Raw genomic sequence first — 7,039 nt, 5'->3', positions numbered from 1 at the left:
GGTGTCGGCGCTAAGCATAATCCAAGCCTCCTGTCTTGACATAGAATTAGAAAAGCCTTGCTCTGTTGGTAGAAAGAAGGGTGGTTGTGTTTCAAGACCAGCTGCTAACAGAGATCTCTGAGTGACTGATAAATAACAGGTTTCAAAGCTTGAATGCATCAAGCAAGGGCTTGTCCGTTGCTTGATGCAACGGACAAGTGCGTCATCTGGAGCTTCAAAGTTGCTGAAGTTAGTTTTTTATTCAATGTTACAGAGGTCCACCCAGTAGTCGGAAACACACCATGCAAGATAGCGGTATATTTGAGTCATGTCTCTGTTTCTATTAAACACGACCCAAATGCCAATTCGAACATGTGCCTTTCCCAGAATGCCTTTCTTAATGGCATATTTTTTAGTGGTGCTGTGGTCGTTATTTGACACAAAATGTGATTTTATTTCCACGATTCTTGCATAGCTGCTTGTAATGTTTACCGGAGCCTGTTTTTTTCACCCATTACTGAGTATTCTTTTTAAGCACTCTTCTAGTAATGGGAGAACAAAAACATCGGAACGTCGATTCAGAATTGCCATGGTAAAAAGGGTTTCTGCCGTGAGTGGTACACGGAGGGATGCTGGGTAACCTGCAGCTCTCCGTGCGGAATCGACATCAAGAGATTTCGGAAACATATTTTTTGTAAATGGGGCAGCTAGTGATCGCTTGTCCGTGCGCCCCGAAATTGCAAGTTAAAAAAAAAAAGATTGGAGTGTGTGTTTTGTTATGTTCTTGGTATACCTTTGTGCATTCGTAAATGTTAATGTGTGTTGCGACAGTTAAGCCAATTATTTATTTTATGGTACTTTTTGCTCAGTATGTTTTTAACAGGTGATTCATTTCTGCGCCTTACTCTCAACCACCCCCCCCCCCACACGACCCCCTGTGGTGCAGTGAAGAGCACCTCTTTCATCATTTTCAGATCAGTGTCTCGTCTCACTCCAGTGCACATTTCTACTCTCGCCAGCATCTCTGTTCATGCCAACATGTAGTGATACCGACCATTACCTGGAGTCCATGTGGAGTCAGAAGCTCACGCATGCAGTGAAACAAAAATACCTCTAGACACTGTTAAGTCAGTGGACAGGCGTGGACGAATACATACCCATTACTTGATGTCCCTGAAGAACCAGCAGTTAAAGAGTGCAGTACTGCATTAGCATTGGCTGCAGTACTACTGATTTGTTACTAGATGTCCCTGTAGAGTCAGAACACATTCTCCACTGCTGCTGGAAACTGAGAAAAAGAATGCACAATGCGCTCAAAGCAAAACCAGCCTCTGGTGCTTTTCAGTGGGTTGGGGGGGAGGGAGGGGCTAGATGGAGCCCCTGCAGCTGCATAGCTCCAAGCTGATTTTGGAATCTGCTGTGGTTCCGTCCTGGCTAGCCCGGCCTACATGAAGAATTTAGTATATAAAGACATTAAGAGATTTTTGGAAGCACCATTTTTGTAATCGGGGCTACCAGTCATCAATTGCTTAGGTCTGCCTTATTTTATGTACTAAAAGGGGGAGATTAACTGACATGAAGATAATGCCATACTGTGACTGTCCACTGGGTGTCACGTTCTCCCTAATATCCATCTAGATACTGTGTCTGACAAGAGGCGTGGCTCAAGGGTTGCTGGGTGTGGCCAAAAGGGCCAACTGCACCCATAGACAATCCTTTTGGGGGAATGGAGGCAGGTAACCCACACATTTGGAAACAAGATTTTATTTGCTTACTGAATACATTGAAACAAAAAAAAAACATATTCAATGTCCACAAGCCATAGCTATTGGTTTTGTTTGTGCTACTCTGTAGTCTAATAAACCTACTGTATCACTTCTAGGGACACCCAAGTTCGGAAGCTGAGCCACAGTCAGAATAAATCATTTGCCAAAGACCACACACACTGGTGAACTGGTGAAATCAGGATTTGAGCCCCTGTCTGCAATTTAGGTTCTTTATCAGATGCACCCCAGATCTGGTTAGATCAACTGTGTGTTTACAGGGCTAATATACTTTTGAACATTATACAGATATCTTGACAAGTGGACAAATTGCATAATAAATTAGCATGAAAATATATAAGTAATTTCTCCTTCTGCCCTTCACCCCATCTGTCTCTCCTTCCATTCTTAAACTGTGTCTGTTTTCACTCCCTCGCTTTCTTTACCTCTCTGTCACACCACAAGCCTCATTCCCTTTACCTGGGACAAATGATATGGTACTGAGGGACACAGAAGGTCAACATTCTCTCCAAAAAGCTCAATCAAGCAGTTTAATATCTCGTTAAAATAATGTAACATTCATCAGGGCACTCAGTCAGTCTTTGTGGCCGTCTTTTTATATGTCAGAGGGACTGCAAGGCCTTCAGTTGGAGAGGAGGGCGCATTTGCCATCATTCCTTTTAAACACACCTCTCCATTTGTTCCTTACTTGCTGCAGCCTGGGCTGGCCCTAGGATTTGCGGGGCCCTGGGCGGCAAAAGATGTGTGAGCCCCCCTAATTTGCAAAAACAGTGACATCAGTGATATCACAGAATGAGTCTTTAGCACGCAAAGGTATCATGGGAAGTTAAATTAGAAACATTTTGTCATGCCAAAGGTATTAGACCAAGACATTGTGATATCCGGTATATGAATTGTAAATATTAATATTTACCTGTGTGGCAATATCAGGAGTGAGGCCTTTTTTCGAAGTAGCAGACAGCTAAATACCTTGTACAGACTTCCTATTTTGACAGACAAGGCTTAGTGTGATAAAAGGATTTGGCCGGGAGCACACACTTTGGTGAAGTGAAGAAGCCGTGCATTGAGACCCGTCTGCAATTTAGGAACTTGAGCACATCTCTTCCCAGATGTAATTGGTAGAAATACTGTTTGCAAAAATCTTTTTGAAACTTTGGTTTGAAAACACTATCTGTGGAAGGCATTGCAAACATCTGGTGATTGTGTTTTGCTATCTGAATCGTACTGCTGTTTTTGCAGAAGTTTCACAATTGTTTTTATTTTTATTGTGTATGTTTGGGCTATACTAGCGCCTAGACGACTACGGGCTTAGTGCACTTTACAAATGTAAAAAGAAAGAAAGAAATATTGTACAAATTAGCAATATGCTTTTATTTCTGAAGCTACAGTTAAGGATTATTTTGACTGTCAAAAAATAAATTACAAATAACAACTACGTTTATCAAGGGCTGCTCACTAAAAAATGAGAAGGGAGCCTCATTAATGTACACCCTGAGCCTTAATTGGAGGGGGTGAGCAGGCCAAAACTGTTTGCCCGGATAGAATAGCAGGGGATCCTATAGCAGAAAGTTGCAAAGGCAACTGAGAGGGTTAGGCGACTGTTGCTGACATACGTTTAGACCTCCCTGTAAATCATATGTCTTCTTTCCTATTCCTGCAGCAACATGTGTTATAAAATGTGATGTTTTGACATTCGCTGCAAATCCACAGGTGAGGTGAGTGCAACTTTGCCCCCAGCCAGCCTTCCAAAATTAATTCTAGTGCATGGCGGCAGCGCAGTCTCTCCCCAGCCTTCCCAGTTTCCTGGTTCTCTTATCCCCGCCACCCACCGGCCCTGATTGGCCCAGCAATCTCGCCCACAACACATGCCTAGTGACCTGTGAGGAGCGAGGCATCGGCTCCATTGGCTGAAAAATCCCCAGGTGAGGTGAGTGCAAGTTTTACCCCATTCCCCCAGCCAGCCGTCCAAAATTAATCCTAGTGCCGTTAAAAGCACGTAGTGCATGGCGGCAGCTCAGTCTCTTCCCGGCCTTCCCAGATTCCTGTTTCTCTTAACCCTGCCTCCCACCGGCCCTGATTGGCCCGGCAATCTCACCCACAACGCAGGCCTAGTGACCTGTGAGCAGCAAGGCATTGGTGCAATTCGCTGCAAATCGCCAGGTGAGGTGATTGCAACTTTACCCCCATGCCCCCATCCAGCCATCCAAAATGTATCCTAATGCCTTAAAAAGCACATAGTACATGGCGGCAGCGCAGTCTCTCCCCGGCCTTCCCAGATTCCTGGTTCTCTTGTCCCTGCCTCCCACCGGCCCTGATTGGTCCATTGCACCCTCATCAAGGGCACCCCAGGGCAGCCCTCTGCCCGTGCAGCCCCAAGGCTAAGGGCCCCAAGGCAAAGGGCGGCTCCAATTGAGGTGGCTCCAGAAAGTGTGTGCAGGTGTCAGCAGGGGAAGCCAGTAGCCAGCCGTCAACCAGCATCAACAAAGAAGGTAGTGGTGGCCAGGGTGGGGAGTAGAGCAATCACTCTAATCTGGAAGCCCTGACGCACAACAAACCTACTTAAATTGTGATAGTACTGTGGTTGTTAGCTTGTACCCTCTAGGATAATACTGTGGTTGTTAGCTTTTGCCATCTAGGATAGTACTGTGGTTGTTAGCTTGTGCCCTCTAGGATAGTACTGTGACTGTTGGCTTGCGCCTTCTAGATATAATTATGAACATTGGCCTGCATTGCATCTAAATAGGATTATAAATGTTATCATGTGTCACACTTAGAAATGAATGTCAGCAAGTGCCAAACTTAGAACTGTGAATATCAGCATGTGCCACATTCAGATAGCATTTTGAACATTTGCCCGCGCTGGACCCAGACAGAACTGTGAATGTAAGCAAGCACCACACTTAGATATAATTGTGAACATTAGCCTGCATCGCATCTAGATAAAATCGTGAATGTTACCGAATGCCACGCTTAGATATAATTGTGAACATTTGCCTGCGTCGCATCTAGGTAGGATTGTGAAGATTAGCAAGTGCCATGCTTAGATGGAATTGTGAATGTTAGCAAGTGCCACACTTAGAACTGTGAATCTGAGCAAATGCCACACTTAGATAGAACTGCGAATGTTAGAGTGTGCCACACTTAGATAGAATTGTGAATGTTAGCAAGTGCGACACCTAGAACTGTGAATATTAGCATGTGCCACATTTAGACTGAATTGCGAACAGTAGCCCACGTCGCATCGAAATAGGATTGTGAAGGTTAGCAAGTACCACATTTAGATTGAATTGTGAACATTAGCCTGTGCCGGATACTGACAGAAATGTGAATGATAACAAGTACTACACTTTGATAGAATTGTGATTGTTAGCAAGTCCCACACTCAGATAGAATTGTTGAATGTGGGCCAGTGCCACATAGAGACAAAATTGCGATTACTAGCTATTGCCACATTTAGACTACATTGGGAATATTACTGAGGCCAGATTTAGATAGCATTATGAATACTAGCTTGATTTGCATACACACAGGATTTTCAAGATGAGCCAATGCCACATTTGGATATAATTGTGAATATTGACATGCGTCATGTATAGACAGGTTTGTGAATATTAGGCAGTGGCAGATCTAGAAAGAAATGCAGAGATATTCACGCGCCACATCTAGAAAGAACGTGGAAATTTAGCACATCACTTCTAGATAGCAAGGCCAATAACCAACCCACTAACAATTTCACCCCTCTGCATACACCTCTCAAACTCTAACCAAACACAACCACAACCCTAACGCACAACAAAACTGTACAAACTTCACTACACCACAACAACAAAACAAACCACACAGCTTCGCACAACAGCACACGATGGCTATCAACCGGAAAGCACCCCAAGCTCAGCGAACAGTGTTAACCGAACTGAATCTGCAAATAGCACATCACTGCTCTCTTGCACTTATCCCGCTCATTCCCACTAACTCACCTCCACACCCCTTTTCCTTCTCAGATCTGCCAGAGTGCCAGGGGACCACTCCGGTGGTGATAGTGCGCGGTACAAATATCCATTAAGCTTTAACATTTAACATGGGGATGAGTACGGCTCCCTCACTTCACTCAGTGTGGGAACGTTTGCCCTCATAGTAAACCTAGAAAGCTGGCACCTAAGAATATATGCACAGTAAGTAAATATATCTTAAAGTGAAAGAGAAAAATGTAGTTCAATTGACCTTTCCCCTTAGAAGAAAGTGCACTAGAGAAAAGAGAATTGGCCTTTCAAAAGAAGTAATCAACAACAGAAAAAAAACCTGAGAGAGGACATTTTCCAATAAATAAGCTGGCAAAGTATAAAAGGTACTCCCCTTTTAAACCCAGCCATGTGTAGTGAAATATTCCCTGGAAATCAAAATACCAATACGAACATGTGCTTTGATGATAATTGTATGTGTCTGCACTGGAAACATGACAACCTGGTTGAACACCTGGTAGCCAAATGCTTGAGCAAGTTTGCCGACCTCAAAAACACCCAAGGGGGTTGCGTCCTCCCTGTGAAAAAAGTTACACTGTCCATCCTTTACTTGTGCCCTGAATAGCAGCACATGGCCACAATCAGGGAACAATAACTGCACCAGTCTCCAGGATTGCAACCTCTCTTGCCACATCCTGGGCAAATATTTAGGACTCACTTGCCCTCTCATCATTTCCCCTCCTCAAACCCATATCTGGCTTTCAACAATACTCCGCTTTATGAAGATGACTTGAAAAGTACACATAGCATAGTATGGTACCCACTCAAATATATAAATCCTGACAGAAATATGTTAAGCAAAAAGTGTACAATTGGGTATTGATATGATATGATATTTTATTTGTATCGCGCTCATACACACGTGTTTCAGAGCGCAACGAGTTAGGGGGGAACAAAGGAGGATAAAACAACGATCTTACTAGGCCCAGTGACATTGACAACGCGCAAGTGCAGGGGAGAGGGAAGGGGAAAGTGCAAGGGAGAGGGTAGAGGTGGAAAGTGCTGAGCAAGGGATAAACACAACAACAACTAGTAGTGCAGCCAGCAAGGTGGCAAGTGCATGGTTTCAATCACAAACTAGAGATGTCTGATAAGTGTAGGTAAGTGCACTGTAGGGTTACAGATACAGACCCAAGTGCAAGGGTTGCCAGGAGGCAGTGCAGGTGTGTGGCTTGGTGGACAAGGGACCTGGGCCCGAAATCAGAGGGTTGCCAGGTGAACGGAGTGGAAGCAGACAGATTAGCAGGGGAGAGGAAG

The 7,039-nt window shown here is 44.3% G+C and overlaps 1 non-coding gene across 1 annotated transcript; it reads left to right on the top strand.

Moving 5' to 3' along the window:
• Positions 1-573: 573 nt before the first annotated feature.
• On the top strand, positions 574-713 carry LOC138505409 (U11 spliceosomal RNA). Its single transcript, XR_011280196.1, has one exon. It is a non-coding gene; the product is annotated as a U11 spliceosomal RNA (small nuclear RNA).
• The last annotated feature ends 6,326 nt before the right edge of the window (positions 714-7,039 follow it).

The sequence above is a fragment of the Ambystoma mexicanum genome, chromosome 11, assembly GCF_040938575.1.
Source record: "Ambystoma mexicanum isolate Mex_15411 chromosome 11, UKY_AmexF1_1, whole genome shotgun sequence".
Classification (NCBI taxonomy): domain Eukaryota; kingdom Metazoa; phylum Chordata; class Amphibia; order Caudata; family Ambystomatidae; genus Ambystoma; species Ambystoma mexicanum.
The sequence above is the reverse complement of the archived record's forward strand: the minus strand, read 5'-3'. Positions and strand labels throughout refer to the sequence as shown.